Source organism: Danio rerio, chromosome 4, assembly GCF_049306965.1.
Source record: "Danio rerio strain Tuebingen ecotype United States chromosome 4, GRCz12tu, whole genome shotgun sequence".
NCBI classification, from domain to species: Eukaryota; Metazoa; Chordata; class Actinopteri; order Cypriniformes; family Danionidae; genus Danio; species Danio rerio.
The window spans coordinates 32,903,303-32,925,000 of NC_133179.1; the positions used below are offsets into that span (position 1 = coordinate 32,903,303).

At 35.7% G+C, this 21,698-nt stretch overlaps 1 protein-coding gene across 1 annotated transcript in view; it reads left to right on the forward strand.

Moving 5' to 3' along the window:
* Positions 1 to 21,698, forward strand: part of LOC137490874 (uncharacterized) — a 57,918-nt gene that overhangs the window by 1,813 nt on the left and 34,407 nt on the right. The window contains exons 2-3 of the mRNA XM_073946788.1: positions 106 to 255; positions 11,736 to 12,613. The gene's annotated coding sequence lies outside the window, so the exon portion shown is untranslated. The remainder of the gene's footprint in view (positions 1 to 105; positions 256 to 11,735; positions 12,614 to 21,698) is intronic.

The window sequence follows — 21,698 nt, forward strand, 5'->3', positions numbered from 1 at the left end:
AAATAAACTGTTGAAGAAAGTGTTGAAGAGAAGTTATTTTGTTTCTGTTCATTGTTTTATTAATTTTAAACAGGACATTTTTATTGTTTTGTTCATTTTAAACAGGATAAAGTGTCCAAACGCAGAGAAAAACTCGTTCTGAAGCGACTGATCTCCACACTGTTAAAAAGATGGCGTTTATTAAAGAGGAGAGTGAAGATGTGAAGATTGAAGAAACATTCACAGTCAAACAGGAAGATCTGCAGGAACAAACAGGTTGGTTTTCATTCTCAAACACCAACTTAGTAATTTGATCCTCATTCAGATATATTTTAATAATAAATGCTAAATTAAATCCGTCTTGCAACCCTGAGTGTGCTGCCTAGTTCTCCTAAATGCACAAAAGCACCCATTGAAAAACAGGAATGAGTTTCTTTCTTGTTGTTTGTTCTCATTTATTTTGTCGTTATTTTATGTATTATTAGTCTCCCATTTTCTCTTCTTGCTTAAGGTTATTGCTTTTCTTGTTCTCCTACTGTCTGTAAAGCATCCTTGAGCACTGGCGCTATATAAAATAAATAAAAACAATAAATTAAAAAAGTTTAACTGAGCTGACGATATTTGACCTACAGTATAATCATAGAAGATATCTGCTCTTACAGTCATAACGTTGGTTTAGTACTTTCCATTTGCATGTCACGTTGAACACAATTACCCTTTTTTCATCAACTTCTTTATGGGTTTAATCTTGTTTCTAATAGTTGTTACTAGTTCTCACAGACAGTATCTGAGTTAGAACTATATTATTATAATAACTAATTACCAGGACTATTGTATTTAAACAGGGTTTAAATACAATAAAAAGTCTTAAATTTACTAAAATATTTGTGTTGTAGGTCTTAAATCTTTATAAACAAGTTTTTGTTTTCGTTGTTCGTGTTTTGTTACCCAAACTTGCCAAAACCCACACAATTAACAAAAATACATCTCAATAAAACTTTCGACTTTATAATTAAAAAAGGATATATATATATATATATATATATGAATATGAGCAATTCCATGAAAATGTCAACCTTATCATGAAAAAATTTTAATTTGCTCATTAAGGTCTATATTTTATTGTTATGATGTGCTCTTGTTGAATTTTTATGGAAATTGGTTTGTTTTTCCATGAAATATGTGGATTGTGCCAATGGTAAATTTCTTTATCATCCAACCACATTTCGTGCTTTCAAAAAAGTGGTTAAAGACTCACCTTTTCCATGCTTTATGTTAACGGTAATCATTCTGCAGAAGGATTGGAGTCTGTAGTATAAATAATTACCCTTACTTTTTTCATAACATTACTGCCCTTTTAATTTATGAGCTACATATTTAAGACATCACGCAGCTTCGATCACGTGTCACTTCCGTTACGATTTAATGAAAAAGTTTATATTATGGAATAAATATTATCACAAATAAAATGAAATTTTGTATACAAAGCCAAAATATGTCCATGCTAATTGTGATCGCCAACTCATCTCAGGTCTTTGCTCTAAACAACCACAATTTTGCGTTACGGACCAGACCATTTTTGAACTACTTATTAATATAAGCCATTGACTAGTGCATATTTGTTCATTATGATGCTGCATTACAATTACTGACTTACATAATATCCATATGTTATATCAAGAACTGAACATTACAGTTAAATATAAACAACTTTAGTAACATTTCAGAAATAAATGTTTAATAAAGAGAACATAACAATTTATATATTGCCTAATCTTGGCGTTTTGGAGATGCAGCACCTTGTATTAAAGCACTTTTTGTTTATTTTGTAGATAGGCTAACTGACCATCAAATAATACATCAAATAGTTAAGATACAATTTATGCCAAACTAGGAATGCTGATTTCAATTAATTTTGCCAACCGACAACCGTTAACAAATTATGTCAAAATATTCTTTAATAAAAAAATGACATGCCTATTTTGTGACACATTAAATATTGCATTTTAAAATATTGATTTAGGCTATTTTAACATGCGAACAGCATACAGAACATAACAGATCTCTTTACGCACCTGCAGTGTTTTTTTTTTTTTTTTTCATATAAAAACAATAAACTAACAAAAAGAATAAATAAATCCTGCTCTGGATCTTTTTCACTTAAATGACAAATTTAGATTACAAAATGAAAACACAGACTGAATCCTTTTTAAGAACCGGAATAGGCTGTTTGTCCAATCATGTTTTTTTCTTCCATCAAATAAAAATATTAGGCTACTTCAAAAAGATTGCTTTATGGAAAAATATGCATTTTATTAATGCTCCGCTGTTTTAATATTACAAAACCTGTTAACATTTTTCATAGAAGTCATTAGTTTAAAGATTATGTCTTAATTATGATTACAACTATTTTCTCTTCTCACTTGCGGTTCATGTGCGCGCACGCTGCGTGTATAATGAAAGACAATGACAATGAACCATAAGGCTTTGAACCTATACTTTTTGTAAAGTATAGGCTAATACATAGCATATAACAAGTTTGTTATTTACATGTGATACTGCATGAATTTGCATACATGTTTTATAAGCTGTAAATTGAAAGCCTCAGTTTGGTGCGAAGTTATTATAAAATATTTGGAATTTTTTTATTCGTAGATTAGGTTATGTAGGCTATTTAAAAATGTATATTATATAAGAACTATTATTAACTGTAATTTTCCAAATGGAAAAAGGTTGGTTTGTTGGTTGCAGTCTGCACTAAATCATCAATAGGCCTAGCCTAGTTGAGTTTATGACGCGGCTCCAGGCAGCACAGGCGATCAGCATCAGCGCTGGTTTGTCAACTCCTCTGTGGAATATGCTTTCATTTTGCTTCTTTGGCAATATACATCTGTAAGCACGTGTGTTTGAATGTGTTACTGTCCTGCGAGTTAACAAATATGTGATGCACATCAGGGGCCGATCACAGCGAACACGCTTTTCCATTCCAGAAACGTGAGGCGCACCGCACTGCCTTGTGTTGACAAGAAAAAAAGAAGCGTGGTGCTCTTTTGTATGTCACTATAGGAAATGACTGAATCAGCTGAGCCGTATTGTGCATGAGTGTTGCTGTCAATGTTGTCGTAGTTATGAGATTACATTCATATTCAAGCATAACATTATGATATTCAAGATTTGTAGGCATACAACTCTGGATGACTTGAATCAGCGACCACAAATCTGTACTCCATCATTGAAAGTTCGCCGTAGTCATCTTGACAACACACTGCTGTCACTTGCTGGAGTTTAGAAACCCTGCCTCTGATTTCATTTGATTGAAGAATGAAAAAGACTGAGGTAACATGGTTGCATATGCAGTTGAAGTCAGAATTATTAGCCCCCTTTTTTCTCTTTTAAATATTTTCCAAATGATTTTTAACAAGGCAAGGACATTTTCACAGTATGTCTGATAATATTTTTTTCTTCTGGAGAAAGTCTTATTTGTTTTATTTTGGCTAGAATGAAAGCAGTTTTTAATTTTTTTAATCCATTTTGGGACAAAATTATTAACCCCTTTAAGTTTTTTTTTTTTTTTCGATAATCTTCAGAACAAACCATCGTTATACAATAACTTGCCTAATTACCCTAACCTGCCTAGTTCACCTTATTAACCTAGTTAAGCCTTTAAATGTCACTTTAAGCTGTATAGAAGTGTCTTGAAAATATCAAGTAAAATATTATTTACTGTCATTATGGCAAAGATAAAATAAATCAGTTCTTAGAAATAAGTTTTTAAAACTATTATGATTAGAAATGTGCTGAAACAATCTTCCCTCCATTAAACAAAAACTGGGGGAAAAAATAAACAGGGGTGCTAATAATTCAGGGGGGCTAATAATTCTGACTGCAACTGTATGAGCAATTCCCATGAAAATGTCAACCTTATCATGAAAAAATTAACTTTTGACCAAAATAACAAAACCAATTTAAATTTGCTCATTAAGGTCTATATTTTATTGTTATGATGTGCTCTTGTCGCATTTTTAAGAAAATTGCTTTGTTTTTCTATTAAATATGAGAATTGTGCCATTGGTAAATTTTATTTTCATCCAACTACATTTCGTGCTTTCAATAAAGGGGTTAAAAACTCACCCTTTCTATGCTTTATGTTAACAGTAAGCGTTCTGCAGAAGGATTTGGGTCTGTAGTATAAATAATGCATCTATATAAATATTCATCTTGACAACACACTGCTTTCACCTCAAAGGAAATCCCGCCTCTGCTTTCATTTGATTGAAGAATGAAAAAGACGGGACTGAGGTAACATGCTTTTTCCTTTGGAGCGCACTGGCAAAACGCGAGGCGCGCAGGGTGTATAATCAATAACCTCCATGCATTTGGTCTTTTTCCACTGCCCAAAATGCGCACGCGCGGGTCAGGCTGCAAGCACTTACGCAGGCTACAGCGGAGTTTTCATTTCATGCAGAGCATAAATATGTTTGTATTTTATTCATTAAATAACTATTTCTAAATATAAATTATCAAAGCGATACAATTCATTTTCCAAGCACTTTATCCAAAATCTAAGCACTTTTTAAACCTTGAAAATAGGCTATAGCCTACATTTAAAATGAAAACATTTTCAAAGATTTCCAGCACCCGGCAATTGCACTTGAGTGCTCATTAAAATGATTTTACAGACGGCAAAATAAGAATAAAATCTTGATATTGATCTAAGATTTAACTACATTATAGGAGTATTATATTTGTTAGAAAATCGATAGCGCCTGCAGCTGTAAATATTTCACACAATCGGTTATAAACTACAGCCTTAAAATATAAACATTATAGTCATACATCGTACATGCCTACAACCAATGGCTATTTTCTATGTTTGTTTAACATAGCCTACACAAAACTTTACATAATAAAGCTTACTTTCTCACCCTGGTCCTCTGTATGAACTTTTTGCAACCTGACATGACTGCCAATGAGAAAAAGAAAGCAAGCGCGAGTGGACAAATTAAACTATATTCCGTCTTCTAACACATTAACTAGAATAAACTTTGTAATCAAATATAATATTGCCATAACTGTGACACAACTAGATTTTGAATATTCTCCAAGTAGACACGGTCTTGCGCACTAACAGTCGGGCAATGATTCAATTCAAGTTCGCCTGGAAACACTAACATCATAAGCTCGATAAACATAGGTCTATTATAACTGATTATGTTTATTATCAATTCTATATTATTCATGGTATAAAAGCACCATGCAACATTGTTTCCGAATTGAGTTTGAACATTTGAACACGCGTTAACCTTAAACAATACACATGCCCTAATACAAATTAAATATAACAAGGTTATATCTATTTAAGTTTGATTAATTGTGCAACCTCACCATTTAGATGTTTAGGTTAAAGTTTGTTGGTTTTCACACCCAACAGATATCCAGAATTAGGTCTTTGTTAAAGTTTTGAAGTCACGGGCAGTCATGTCCGTAATGAAGACAAATAACGTTCGTAACGAAAACAAGTCACGTTCGTAATGAAGACAAGTCATGTCCGTAACGATAGTTTTACCTCCTTAATGCAAAAATTAAAAACTAAATAAAACAAATTACACATATTCCATGCAGAGCCAACCCTTATCCTTTTAAGTGTTATATATGTTTTCTTCTGCATTTTTTTTCATAGAATTTCCACAAAGCATGTCATCTCGCAAAACTTTTGTCCTTTTTTTTGTCACGTCCGTAACGCATTAATTTTGCCCTCATTTTAAATATAAAACCCCTGTATAGACTGATAATTTTTATGCCTCAACTTCATGGCTAAGGGGTAAGTAAAGTATAAACGGATATTTCAATATACTGTTAACATATATCTTCTCTAAGTATATGTTTCAGTTTTTTACTGCAAATGTCACATCCGTAATATATATTTGCGGTATCGGTCGAGTTTGGGGTCATTTTTATAAAAAAATTTTTTTAAGGAAAATGATTCAAGGCTACATTTTAATAAATGTAAAAAAAAATTTAATTGTTAAATATTTATTAAAATTTTAAATAACTGCTTTCTTATTGTATGTAGTTTCATAAAAAAAATTTCAGACATTATTAATTTTTATTACTATTACCATTAATTACAATATTATTAATAATAATAACAACAACAATAATAATAATTAATAATAATGATTCTGAAGGATCAGGTGACTGAAGACTGCAGTAATAAAAGGTGAAAATTCATCTATAATATCCCTTGTAAAAAATATTAAATTAAATGATAAACTACTTTTGATTATAGTGCAACATTTCACAATTTTGCTGTTTTTATGATGAAATAAATGCAGCCTTGGTGAGCAGGAGAAGCTTATTTTAACATATTTAACAATCATACTGACCCCAAACCTTTGACCAGTTGTGTATAGAATATTTTATAAGCGAAAATGTGCACTCTATGTGCACATAATCACCAAATATAAATCAGAGAGGTCAGACTTTCTCATACAGAGCCTCATTTCAGTTGTCAGGTTTTGTAAAAATTTATCTATCTATTGAATTAATCAATCTATTAAAAAACATTGGCTAGAATTCTGTATTATAGGCTTAAATTATAGAGAGACAGCATAGGCTATAACCGAGACTGCATCAGATTATGAAGCAGATTTTATACTAAATTAATCACCCATAATAATTCCAATAATTCAATCATTCTGAACACAATGCATTTAAAACTTTATTTTCTCTAATTGAACATTTGTTTCACAAAGAATGGTCTTTTAAAAAGAGAACACGTTGTTCAAATTAGCATTTCTTTAGCTATACTTTATTTAGAGATAAAGGTATATGGCTTTGCATATAATCACTCTATCTTGCTGGAGTTTATAGCCATTTCGCATTACTTCAGGACGCATTAATGCCGCTCTGAAGGTCTAATCGCTGTTTTAAGTTATCTATAGCTGGATGAATGTACAAATCTTGAATATCACAATAGTATTAAATATTATAATCGTAACAACACAGACAGCAACACTTTTGCACAATCGATACCCAGCTGATTTAGTCGTTTCATAAGAGGACCGCGCTCCTTCTCTTTTTTCCTTGTCAACATAAAGGCAGTGAGATGAGCCTTGTTTTCGGCCCCTTGTTCAACTAAAGGCATACTTAACTTGCGGGATGATAACGTATAACCCGTGCCTACAGACACATTTGCCAAAGAAGCAAAATGGAAGAAGAATATTGCTGTTTGAAACAGATGTGTTATGCTAACCAGCGCTGATGTTGACCTGGATCTGCGTAATAAACACAACAAATAGGCTTTACTTTTTATTTTACAGCTTATAAAGCATGTATGCACGTTAATGCAATATCATATTTAAACAACAAAACTGTTTACAAAAAGTTCACATATGCGCACGTTGTTGTTGTCTTTTCATCACGCAGCGCGCACTTGAACCGCGAGGGAGAGAGAGGAAACCATATAGCAAGACATAATCTTTAAAATAATGATTTCTATTAAAAATGTAAAGGTTTTGTGATTATAATAATAACAACAGTGGGACATTAAATAAATGCATATTTTCCATGGAGCGGGCAATTTGAGAAAGTCTGCGATTTTTATTTGACGGAAGAAAAAAAACACATGATTGGGAAAAAAACAGCCTATGCCGGTTATTAAAAAGAATCAGTCAGTATTTTCGTTTTGTAATATAAATTAATTATTTAAGTGAAAATAATTTAGGGCAGTCCTATTTATTTTATTCATTTTATTTAGATTATTCTGCTCTTCTGTGCTAAACACTGCAGGTGCGTGAAAATGCTCTGTTGTTCTATTCTGTTATTAATATGATGGCATTTAAAAATAAACCAGCATTTTAAAAATCCAATATTTAATGTGTTAGACACAAAATAGACACGTCAATTTGTTTAATATAAAATTAATAGTAATCTGACCAGTTAACCGTTTATAATCGATTAATGAGAGGCGGTTGTCCGTTAGCAAAATTAAGTGAAATGAGCATCCCTAGTAGCCATTTAATTTACTTTTTCTATGTAAGAGAACTTGATTGAAAAATTATTTTCAACATGCTTTAACCATCTACACAATGGAGTATAGTTCTGTTTGGTTTTTCAACAGTATTTTGTTACAAAGAAAACAAAAGTCATATTTGGCTATTTATTTTATTATTTATTTATTTTAGATATGGCTGTTTATGTTGTTAATAATTTGCATAGTTAATATTGTTCTTTGATGTTCAGTTTATAAAGATTTTTCAAATGTTATTTAATAAAACATAGTTTTAAAAATCTTTTTTTTTCCCACCCCTCACAAAAAAAAATTAAAATCGTGATACGAACCGAATCATGGGTCTAAAATGGTGATACGAACCGAATCGTGGGTTTGGTGTATCGTTACAGCCCTACTTTCTTTACAATAAAGCAAGTTTTATAACTGTCAAACATTTTAATCTGAACTTTTTGATGAAATTCACTAAAGACTAATTGGATCATAAAGCATTTCTCACAATCATTTAGAATTTCCCTCAAAAAAGTTAATGTCTCTTCATCATAGAACAGCAAACTTCTTAGGTGACATCAACATTAACAATTCTGAACATCTGCTCACAACATCTCATTAAATTCTCTTATTTAAGTGTAAGGGGTAAGTACTTCTTCACAAATAACAGCATTTCAGCTTTATCGCTGCTTAAACAATTTATTTTCTCATTTAGGATATTAGATGCTGAGCTAAAAGGTTCTTTCACTATCGACGTTCGTATAAGGAGCGGACAGGTATTTCTTTTGGGACTTGTGCAACTTCTGGCAGACGGGCCTGATTAGCAACCCAGTACGTTAGTGCGCTCTCGTGCCTGGGGACCAGCGGCTCTGCTAGGTAAATGCTATCTTGCGTTTACACACTCGCATTCTCCACCACAGTCCCGTTTTCATGAACTATTTCATTGAATATAGCAGAGATAGATTCTGTTGAAGATTCTTTAGCTTCTATGCGAGCCCTCTTTTGTTGAATGATAACTAAAAAATTATCAGACGTTTTAAAAACGAGAATGATTGAAAAGCCTATTTTATAGCTTATTATTATATTTTATATTGAACTTACCTTCTAGATTCTGCACACATGTCCCTGTCTCTAGGATGTCCGAGTTTTTTAATCCCCTCAACTATTAATTCATGCATCTGCCGTATCATGTCAGATTAAAAAAAACTTGTTCTTATATTGCGGGTCAAGGAGGGTTGCGATACTGCACATGTGGTTTTAAGTGGTGTTTCTAAAGTGTTTTTGCACTGAATCCAGCAATGCTTTTTTTCATTGTTTTAACTCCGGGTACACTGTCGGCTTCTTTGATGAGTAACCTTTGTAAAAACCTTTGTAAAGTCTCGAGAATGGGGATAATATCAGCAGCAGACGCATCCTCTTTGCTAATCTCTTTAGTTATTTGTTCAAAAGGAGAGAAGTGCAGTAACACTTTCCATCAGTGCCCACTGCTGCACAGTGAGAGTGACTGGTAGCTCGTAATCTGCAGCATAAGCAGCAGTCGCTCTTTTCTGCTCCAAAAGACTTTGCATCATTTAAAAGGTGCTATTCCACCTCGTATTTACATCCTGTTTAAGTCTCTTTAGTGGAAGATCCTATTGTGACTGAACAGACTGTATACGTGAAGAAGCAAGCTTTTAGTGCTTAAAGTGACCTACAATCTTTCGGCGCATACAGACCAATTCTGTCACACTTCTTTGGCTTAAAATGCCTTCGTTGACAGCCAACTGGAGGGAATGCACCATGCAGGGCAAACTCATAAGCTCACGGTCTGTCATGGCTTTAGCCATGTTCCACCACAGAGTGCACTCTTTATCTGTCAATTTTTCATTTTCGTAACATGTCAGTGAAAGCTTGAGAGATCGGCATTGCAGTGTGAGATCCAGTAAATTCTTGTAAATGAAGCAAGACTTTAAGTTAAAATCACAATCAATCCACTGCGCAGTGTCACCAAGCATACTAGTAGGGCTTACATCTGAAGACCAAATATCTGGTGAAACTCCTCTCGGAGTCGTTATGAAGGAGCTTGTGAGCATGATCTGCCACGTGGCTGCATATCTCAGGTAAGCAGATGTCGACGAAATAACGCCGACTTGATAATGTGTATTGAGGCTCAAGATGTCTTACCAGTCACTGAAGACCAGTGTCTTCCTCTACAGAGAATAGCTGGTCGTCAAGCGTAATAAATTTCTTTACTTTGGGAGTAATTTCACTCGCTTTCGTGGTGTCAGATTTTAATTTTCGGGCGCTGTCAAACACTTGCGTAATAGAGGGAGTTTGGCATTTAACTTTTGCAGCTAAAGCGGCCACTGCTTTAGCTTTAAGGAGCTCTTCATATTCCTTCGCATGTCAGAATTTAAGGTGTGTAATCAAATTAGTTGTGTTAAAATGTTTAACTGAAGTTCCACCTCGCTAAATTTTTGCTGTGCGTAGCTTACAAATTGCAGTTTTGTCCTCATTGTGACCTTCTTCAAAGTAATTCCAGACAAGAGACATCTTTACACACAGCGCATCACATTCCCACCCAACTTGATTGACAGGATATATCGGCACTGATCATCGGATATTTTTAAAAAATCGGCCGATTGCGGGGGAAAAAGCTTATATCGACCGATACCGGTTGTTGTTCGATACATCGGTGCATCTCTAAAATAAACAAATAAATAAACAAATAAATTAAATAACAAACAGTGAGAACCAGAAAAGGTTTGTCTTAGACAATAATAATAATATAAATTATAATAAACACTTATCAGTATCAACAACACAGTAACGCAGTATCAACGCAAGTATTTAACGCAGTATCAACAACAAAACAAACAATATAACAATAATCACAATGAAACACAAATCCCTCAGCACTAACTACTTGAGAAAACAAAACAAGAGACACAAAATGAGAATCCTCTTTCTTTATACTCTCACCCATTTCCTTTTTTGCCATGCCATGGGTGGAGACCAATGAGACAATGTTGACTGTCATCACAGAAAACCCCAACAATCATAAATGAATGATTATATGCTGTCATGGCTTTGCAATAAACAAAATGTTGTTATAATAGAGGCCAATAGAAGAAAACAGCCATGAATATAACGAAAAGTAAATATGCCCAGATTGAATTGAGTTTTGGCCAAATTAAGCCTCAAAATCACCACAGAATGGATAAAAATGACCCAACAGCAGGGGAAAGGTGTACATTCCAGCCTTTATGCAGATGCTGTACAGGTATGTCTCATGTCTGAGAGGCAAATATTCAGCTGTTTGTTTAGCTGTTACCCCAGAACTTTTTTTTCTGATGTGTTTACGAGTCAGGCACAGAATGAACAAGTATTCCCTGTCTGCTTTACAAGTTTTAGAAAAAACATTTAGTTGTAATTATGAATATATACGAATAAAAATAGGCCATTTACAGCTTTCAAATCTGTGTCTTATCAATATGACCAAATATGTTTCAATTTACTATAACTTCTATGTTAAGCGTCTTTGACACCGTTTGCATTGTAAAAGCACTAGATAAATAAAGATGAATTGAATTGAATCTGCTTAAATGTGTACACGTTAATGGATTAAACAAAATATGATCTGATTTATTTTACATTTAATGTGCATCAAAATTACAGTGTGTGTAGCCAATATTTCCAGTGTCTTTTCACCTTTACGCTTTTGATGAGATTTTTAAGACTAAATGAAAAGTGATGTTTTTTTTATTTATTTCAGATCTAATTGAACAGAATGAGGAGAGTAAAGAGGAGGAACATCATGTCAAAATTGAGGAAAAAAATCATTTACAGACTGATGGTATTTTGAAAAGGAGAGACAAGAATTGTTTCACCTGCACTCAGTGTGGAAAGAGTTTTGGAAGAAAAGGCAATCTTAAGATTCACATGAGGATCCACACTGGAGAGAAAACATTCACTTGCATTCAGTGTGGGAAGAGTTTCAGCCAATCATCACACCTTAATCTACACATGAGGATCCACACTGGAGAGAGATCATTCACATGCACTCAGTGTGGGAAGAGTTTTAGCAAATCATCACACCTTAATCAACACATGAGGGTCCACACTGGAGAGAAACCATTTACATGCACTCAATGTGGGAAGAGTTTCAGCCAATCATCATCCCTTAATAAACATATAAGGATCCACACTAAAGAGAAACCATTCACATGCACTCAGTGTGGGAAGAGTTTTAGCCAATCATCATTCTTTAATCTACACATGATGATTCACACTGGAGAGAAACCATTTACATGCAATCAGTGTGGGAAGAGTTTCAGACGATCATCATCCCTTAATAAACACATGATGATCCACACTGGAGAGAAACCATTCACATGCACTCAGTGTGGGAAGAGTTTCATCCACTCATCATCCCTTAATCAACACATGAGGATCCACACTGGAGAGAAATCATTCACATGCACTCAGTGTGGGAAGTGTTTTGACTGCTCATCACACCTTAATAAACACATGAGGGTCCACACTGGAGAGAAACCATTCACATGCAGTCAGTGTGGGAAGAATTTCAGCCAATCATCATCCCTTAATAAACACACGAGGATCCACACTGAAGAAAAAATTCACATGCACTCAGTGAGTTTCAGCCAATCATCATCCCTTAATCTACACATAAAGAGCCACACTGGAGAGAAACCATTCACTTGCACTTAAGCCGCGGTCACACTGGACTTTTCTTCCCATAGACTTCCTCTCATACGAACGCGAATGCTTCAGACTGGAAATACAATTTTGTGCGTCAAGTTTCGCAGTTCACTGCCTTACAAAGTTCAAGCTTGGTGAACTCTGACCTGCAAAATCGCATCACCTGACTGTGTAGGACCAATTGAAGATCAAAACATGACCTCTCTGGACAGAAATTTAAAATATGGACCAATCGCTCACTTTTTTAATGTCTAATCATCTTGTTTAATCCCGCCCCTTTTTGCAGTGCTGTACAACAGAATTTTGCATGCTCAAACTCTAGTGTGACCGCAGCTTCGGTGTGGGATGAGTTTCAGCAACTTCTCAGACCTTAATCAGAATTAGACTGAGCTTTATTGCCAGGTATGTTCGCACATACCAGGAATTTATTTTCATGACAGAGCTTCTACAGTGCAACAGAATTATAGAGACAGGACAATAAGCGGATAATAAATATATAAAAAAAACAGTAAGTAGTTAATGCCAATATTCAAATAGACAAGTTTATGTAGAGCTATATTACTATTACTATATTCCTATATACAACGTTACATGTGCAACTGTTATGTGCAAATTGGCATGTAAAGTGTGTTGTTAAAAAAGTGTATATGTGTATAAGAGTGTATAGAGAGTAGTGATGTTGGTTCCACAGTTATTAATATTATCAAGTGTTCATGAGATGGATTGCCTGAGGGAAGAAACTGTTTCTGGGTCGAGCTGTTCTGGTGCGCATTGCTTTGTAGCGTCGACCAGATGTTAAAAGTTCAAAGAGGCAGTGTGCTGGGAGTGAGGGGTCCAGAGTAATTTTTGCAGCCCTTTTGCTCGCTCTGGATAAGTACAGTTCTTGGGGAGTAGGGAGGGTTGTGCAAGTGATTCGCTCAGCAGTCCGAGCATTGATTGGTTCAATGATGGAGGTGTCAGCAGCTCCTTTAGGAGGTTGATCTTCCTCAGCTGACGAAGAAAGTACATCCTCTGTTGAGCTTTTTTGACAATGGAGTCAATGTGAGTGTCCCACTTCAGGTCCTGAGAGATAGTGGTGCCCAGGAACCCGAATGTCTCCACTGCTGCCACAATGCTGTCTATTATGCTCAGTGGGGGAAGAGCAGGGAGGTTTCTCCTGAAGTCCACTATCATCTCCACTGTTTTGAGCGTGTTGAGCTACAAGTTGTTGTGACCACACCAGACAGCCATGTCCTTAACCTCCTGTCTGTAAGCAGACTCATCACTGTCCTGAAAGAGGCCAATAAGTGTAGTGTCATCTGCAAACTTCAGGAGTTTGACAGAGGAGTCCTTTGAAGTGCAGTCATTTGTGTACAGGGAGAGAAGCAATGGGGAAAGAACAGACCCCTGGGGTGTGCCAGTGCTAATTGTGCAGATACTGGATGAGAATTTTCCCAGCTTCACCAGCTGCTGCCTGTCTGTTAGGAAGCTGTTGATCCACTGACAGACAGAGGTGGACACAGAAAGCTGAGTTATTTTGGGCAGGATAAGTTTTGGAAAGATAGTGTTAAAAGCTGAGCTGAAGTCAACAAACAAGATCCTCACATAGGTCCCTGGCCTGTCTAGAAGTTGCAGAACATAATGCAGTCATATATTGACTGCATCATTCACAGACCTGTTTGCTCTGTAGTCAAACTGAACTGAGTCCAGTGAGGGTTCAGTGATGTCCTTCAGGTGGGCTAGCACTAGTTTTTCAAAAGACTTCATGACCACCGATGTCAGCACCACCGGTCTGTAGACATTTAGTCCTCTAAGTTTAGGTTTCTTTGGGATGGGGATGATGGTGGAGCGTTTGAGGCAGGAGAGCACATCACACAGCTCAAGTGATCTCTGTTGAAGATCAGGGTGAAGATGGGGGCCAGTTGGTCAGCACAGGATTTTAAACAGGCTGGTGTTATAAAATCTGGGCCTGGTGCTTCTTTCCTCTTGTTTCCGGAAGACCTGGCACACATAATCTTCACTGATCTGAAGTGCAGGTATGGGGGAGGCGGAGGTGATGGAGGTGTTAATGGTGGCATGAAGAGCAGTTCAGAGTGGGTATGGGTTTTTTTCTTAAACCAGCAGTAAAACTCATTCAGGTCGTTTGCAAGTCATTTGTTGTCTACAGTGCTGGGGGATGGTGTCTTGTAGTTTGTGATGTTTTTTAAGCTTTTCCACACGGATGCTGAGTCGCTGGAAGAGAACTGTCTCCTTAGTTTCTCAGAATAGTTCCTTTTTGCGACTCTCATTTCCTTTTCCAGTGTGTATCAGACCTGCTTATACAAGGCCCTCTCCCCATTCCTGTAAGCAACCTCTTTGGCCTGATGTGGCTGTCTAACTTTTACAGTGAACCACGGTTTGTCGGTGTATGCGAGTTGAGTCCAGGGAGGAATACACAGGTCTTCACAGAAAATGATATAAGATGATACAGTCTCTGTGAGCTCATCCAGATCGTTTGCAGCAGCTTGAAAAACACTCCAGTCAGTGAGGTCAAAATAAACACATGAAGACCCCCACTGGAGAGAAACCATTCACATGCACTCAGTGTGGGAAGAGTTTCAACTGATCAGCAAACCTTAATGAACACATAAAGATCCACACTGGTGTGAAAGAGCATATGTGCTTGAGTGTGAGAAAACTTTTATTACAGCTCCAAATTTTAAACCACACCAGACGATTCACACTGGAGAGACCGTACAAATGTTCAAACTGTGACAAGAGGTTTAATCAGTGAACACATCTGAAAACACAAAAGAGGATTCACACTGGAGAGAAACCGTACAGATCTGATCAGTGTCTACAGTTTCGCTCATTCAAAGAAACACATGGACAAAAAGTTTCACACGTGACATGAATGCAGCAAAACATTTTCTCATTACACAGGATGTTTCATGTCTGAATAATGTTTAAAAAAGCTGAGTGACGGTATACTGTTTTCCAACACTGCAGTAGGTGAGGTTGTAAATGTGTTGGGCTCCTCGAGTTTACTGTAAACACAATGATGGCGCCTAAGAGAAGAACAATTTCATAAACATCTGGCAAACAGCACCTCTGCGGCTTAAAATCTCTTTGCAAGTGATTGTACAGGTGCGGATACATCTGTACTCTACTCTCCAATATATTTATGTAGCTAGTGTTTGTTTGGATGATGTTCTCTGTCTGACTCCCTAATTGAGAAACAAATCACTGAGAAGACACCGCACATCAAAGAAGGTGGAGCTTCAGGACGGTTAGTTTGCTGTATACCAGGGCCTCAAGTTTAGAAAGCCCATTCAATTGTCCTGTGTTGCAGCTTTTATTAATAAAGTTTCTTTACTTTTAGGTTCAAGATTCTTTCTAGTTTACTACATTTTCTTTGAGTGGAATACAAACTTGATTAATATTTTATGATTCAGGCAGAGCGACAGGTATTAAGTTGTATAATATTAAGACACTTTGATTATCCAAGGATTCCAGATTGAAGTATGTGGTAAATCCTGATTGGATGCCTGCATTACTCATCAATGGGTATAAAAAAAGTTGTTATGCTAGGACGCTGTGGCTACTCAGAAGTCCTCATGTCAACAAGACCTGCCATCTCATTGTTTCTTTAACCTTATGGTTTTGTTTTGCATTACTTATATCATGTAGTTTAAGTGTTGTGATTTATATCCTAAGTTCTTCATCTTTATTATTATCCCTAGACATTTGTTGATTGTTCTGAGTTACATTTTATAATAAATAATTTGCATTTAGGCTATTTTGTTGGCTCATCTCTCTTTTATCCTTTATGACTCAAAACAGTCGGGTCATAACACTTTGTAAAATGTGTCCGGTTGTATCTGAGATCCTGTCCTTTCAGTGATGACCATAGGTGTGAGTAGGAACGTAGATTGAGCAGTAAATTGAGAATATTGCCCCTTGTCTCAGCTCCTTCACCACAACAGACAATCACATCAAATGCATTACTGCTGCCGCTGCACTGATTCATCTTTTAATCTCACATTCTATTCATCATAAAAAAGGACTCTCCTTCAAACAAGATGGCTACCTTTTTTCAGTCAAATTCTGACTTAAAGGTGCTGTTTCTTTCCCTGCCATGTCACACTCAGCAGTAAACTGTCCCACTTCATGCTGAAGGTTATTATTAAAATTATTATACTTTTGAGATCAGCCTCGAAAATAACACATTTACAAAATAAAATGAATAAGTGATGTTTTATAAACAAATTTCGGGAGGAGCATGATTCGTCTTTGACTAGGCCAGGGGTCGGCAACCCAAAATGTTGAAAGAGCCATATTGGACCAAATAAAACAAAAAACAAATATATCTGGAGCCACAAAAAATGTAAAGCCTTTATAAGCCTTATAATGAAGGAAACACATGCTGTATGTATCTATATTAGCTATATTAGCCTACTATAAAAATGACTAAGTTGGCTAAAAATACATAATGAGCCTTCATGATTAAATAGCCACTGAAATCAGGTGGTTGGTGTTTATTTACACAGCACAGCCTCTGGTCTTTCAGTGGTATTAATTTTATCATTTCTTCTTGCAGCCCATTGGAGTTTACATACCTGCGCGTTGAATATCGGTCACATCACAGGCAATTGACTGAATTAATGTCCTTGGTTTGCTGATCGGTGATATTACCTGCCATTTTAATAGCCCTTTCCTTTACTGTCGTAGCGGAGAGAGGTATTTCTTAAATTTTTTGTATTATCTTAGTTTTGTTTTTGAAGTCTGCAAATAGGTGTTCTAATATGTTGATGAATGACTCCTTCATGTAGTCACCATCTGTGAACTGTTTTCTGTGCTTTATTATCTCCCGGTTTGTTTACAACAGCCACCTGCCTGGCATCCCGCCCTGCTGATAGAAACGTGTCGCAGGCTATGACGCAAATCTTCACTGACAGAAATGTTGAAATTAAATATTAATTCTACACACTTTTACAGCATTTGAAAATGTTAAAATGTTTGTCCTCCTATAGAATCATAATATCATTAATATCATATTAAAACAAAAAAAATATTAACCTCCCCTATCTTTTTCCATTTTCAAAAATTTTTTAAAAAGCTCCAGGGAGCCACAAGGGCAGCGTTAAAGAGCCGCATGCAGCTCTAGAGCCGCGGGTTGCTGACCCCTGGACTAGGCTAATTCATCACACACACACACAATCATTCTATTATCCAATCAGCTCAAGAGCAAACCCCTATAAATAGTCAAACACGTTATATCTCCGTTTTCTCTCGACTTCAGCGTTGGCACATCCAATCGCTGTAACCTTGTCCAAACAGCAAATTTCCATTGGGATGACACTGCTCCTCCTGCAAACTCCAAGCCGACATTCAGCGCATCAGCACTCGGCAGAGCATATTAACAGAGGCCGCGGTCTTAACTTGGGCCCGACACGCTGCCGCTCCTCCAGACGCCGAGGACGAGCTTCCATCCAACCGCAGCATAGCCTGCAACAAACTCGAACCGCGCCCTAGATTCGGCAACCTCCGGCCCAGATCAATCGATTGCCAGGCCGCCGCTCTACATGGCGAATCGCCACCATCGGCCAATTCGCCATGACATCGTGAGCACATCTTCGCTACGGCCCCTGCTCTCTGTTTAGTTTTTTCCAACTCAAAAAAAATATTTATTTCTTCTTTCTCCTTCCACAATATGTTTTGCTCTGCTCTTAATAATTGCTCCCTTACATTTTTCTTCTTCTATTTTCCTCAATGCTTCCTGTAATTCAATTATGTTTTCTATATTTTCCTCATTTACTTAACTCATTTCTTCATCCCATTCTTTTCTAATTTTTGTTTATTTTATTTTATTCGCTCTTTGTATTTTTTAGACAAATTAATTGAATATTTTTATTACATTCTTTAAATTTTCCCACCAAAAACTTTTATCCATTTCAAATATTTCATCTTTCACACTATTAATTATTATGCTTTCTATTTCTGTTTTATACATTTCTAGTTTTAGTAATTCCATGTTTGATATCCACACTCCTGGTCCCCTTTCAATCTCTCTAAAATTCATCATTATCCATAAAAACCCATGATCACTCTTACTATACATTTGATATGACGCCTTTGTGACATATTTTTCTTCTGTTTTTTTTACATAAAAACAGGTCAATTCTACTTCGTTTTAAAATCCTGTTTGCAATTTGTCTCCTTGAATAATCTCTTTTCATCCCATTCATTTCTCTCCACACATCCACCAAATTGTGTTTACTCATTATTTTCTGTAGTTCACTTCTCCTGTTCTTAAATCCATTGAATCTTCTATTTCTATTTTTTTGCTTTGCAATATTGAAATCTCCTAAAATGTACATATTTTCTTTCTCCTCCATTAACCTTTCCATTTCCTCAAAGAATTTGTATTTTTCTTTTTCCTCATTTGGTGCATGTATATTATGTGTACAAACACATTAATCTTTCAAACTTTTGACATTTGGATACTCCTCTTATGTTCAACGATGCAAAACATACTGTACTCATTAGGATTATTATTGGATGAACCAAAAACCATATCTTAATCTGTCTCATCACTACTAAAAAGTTTGCTTCTTGCTCCACCTTTGTCAATTTTTTCCCCTCCAGTCTTCCTTTTATCTCCTCTCTTCAGAATTTTTGCTGTTTTAATACTTGTTCAATATTTAAATGACTTGTGTTTCTATTTTTTGCCCCCTTGGTCCGTCTTTCCTTCCCCAGTCTGTAGTTAATTTCTCCAATATCCATACCTCTTACCTACTAATTCTACATTCCATTGTCTTCAATCTTTTCTTTTTTATGTCCTTTTTCTTTGTCCAGTCCTATATAGTCCATCTCTTCTTGTTCATCAGAATTTTTATTGTTAGTTTAAGTCTGCTCCTTATTTGCTTCTTCTCTCATTTCCATTCCTCTTCTTTTTTGCTCATTTCTGTCATCCTCCTGAAGTGTACTGTTGTCTTCTGTTCTTTCATCTTCTTTCCTTTCTATTGTAATATTTTCATCAGTTTGTTGTATTTCCATATTTTCATTCTCTTTCCCCTCCTTATTTGTACAGATGCATCTCCGTTTTGTCTTCTCTCGGCTTCACAGTCCCGTGCATAATGCCCCTGCTGAAGACATTCTCTGCACTTAAAGTTTGGACAGTCTTTCTTCTCATGTTCTGTGCTAAAACAGATCCTACACGTTTTTACTTGGTTGACATGTATAACTCGAAAGTAATGCATCCCTTCTTCTGTCATGAATTTGACAGTATAAGGTAAATATTTGACTTCCTTAGGGAACTTTACCTAGACAAATCTTGTTCCATCTGCCACCGATGTCCCAGGATAACACCGTCTTCTGATTGGCTGTATTGGAGTAACTCCCCAGTTGTTCAGTTTATTAGCAATTTTTTCATCTTGAATGTAACCGGGTAGGTTTATAAATGAAACCATTCTCTCTGTTGCACACAACTTTTTTTATCTCACATTCTTGTCCATTTAGCATTAGTCCATTCCACAATGAGTCACAGTCTCTTTCGCTCTCCATTTTCATTTCATATTCATTATTTTTTTCTCAATCCGATTAACTTCCCATTTCCAGCTTTATGTTCCACAGCTTTTAATGATCATGCTTATTGTTATATTCTTTATGTCTCTTACCGTCAGTGTTACAGTAGCTTCCTTTTTATATTCTCTCTGGTATCTTGTTTGTTTAAAGATCTTGTTGATCAGCTGTTGTTTTTATGTTGATTAATTTCTTTGTCCTTCACTTTCTTCAGCAGTCACAGTCGATTATAGTTCCTTTTTCAGTACTTGTCCTCTTGCTTTTCCTTCCTACTTTCTCCTTGATACTACCGATGCCCATGTTTCATTACTGCTTTCTTCAATTTCTTCATTTAGTGTTGTTTCTGTCATGCTTGTCTCTGATCCTTGTGCTCCATGTGCTGTCTCATTTGTGTAGGCCATTCCTTGTTCGTTTTCCATAAAGTCCATTGTTTAAGTGTCCAAACCCCAAACAGTTGACACTGTCTACTGCCACCTCAGACTTCCTTCTGTGCAACAAACCAAAATCACACTAGAGGGCGTGCTCAGGGTGGTATGGCTGTAAACGAGAACAGCTGTCAAGAGTTGGCTATTAAAAACAGGCGCAGCACCAGGAGCTCAGCTTGCATTGACACAGCACCGACAGAAACAACTCCCTTGTGCCCCTCAATTGTTTACCTGTGTTTACCTCTCCCAAATACAATATATACCATAAACAATACTAGACACAAATGAAGGAATTCAAAAAGCTTACAGCACCTGGTATCCCCACGCGGTCTCCCATCCAAGTACTAACCAGGCCCTAACCTGCTTCCGAGTTTTTTTTTTTTTTTTTTTCAAAAGATCATCACATTACATTAACATTTAAAAAAACCTCAGACATTTCACGAAACAAATACATTAAAATAAACATTCTTCATAGAATAACATCCTCTTTGGGCATCTTCCACTTTAAACCATTTAAAACATTATACACTTCATCATTAAACACATCATAAAAGCTTGGCATCATATATTCTCCTTTAAAATACCAGTACAGTCTTTCTATGCATCTTTTCATTTTCCTTTTTAGTACATTCCACACATTTAAAACAATTTTTTTCTGTTTTGCTACATTTCTTCTTTCCCACACACATTTTTAAATCATTATTATAAGAAGATTTACAAACTTTTTGTTTTTGTTTTCTATATTCCATCCGAACATTACTAGAGTATTCCATTGCAAATGTTCTACATCCGAATCTTTCAATAAATCTTTTAGCATTTTTTTGCATTTCATGTAAAAATCTTCTAATTCTTTACAGTATAAAAACAGGTGTAAAATTCCTTCATTTTCTTGAAAACAAACCTTATATGTTGCATTTTGTTCTATCTGTATCTTTGTTAAAATGCACTCAGTAAAAATTGCCTTGTGTCTTATAAAATATTCAAAACATTCCAATCTTGTTTCTATTATTTTCCCTCTCATGTTTTTCCATATATTTTCCTTTTTCACA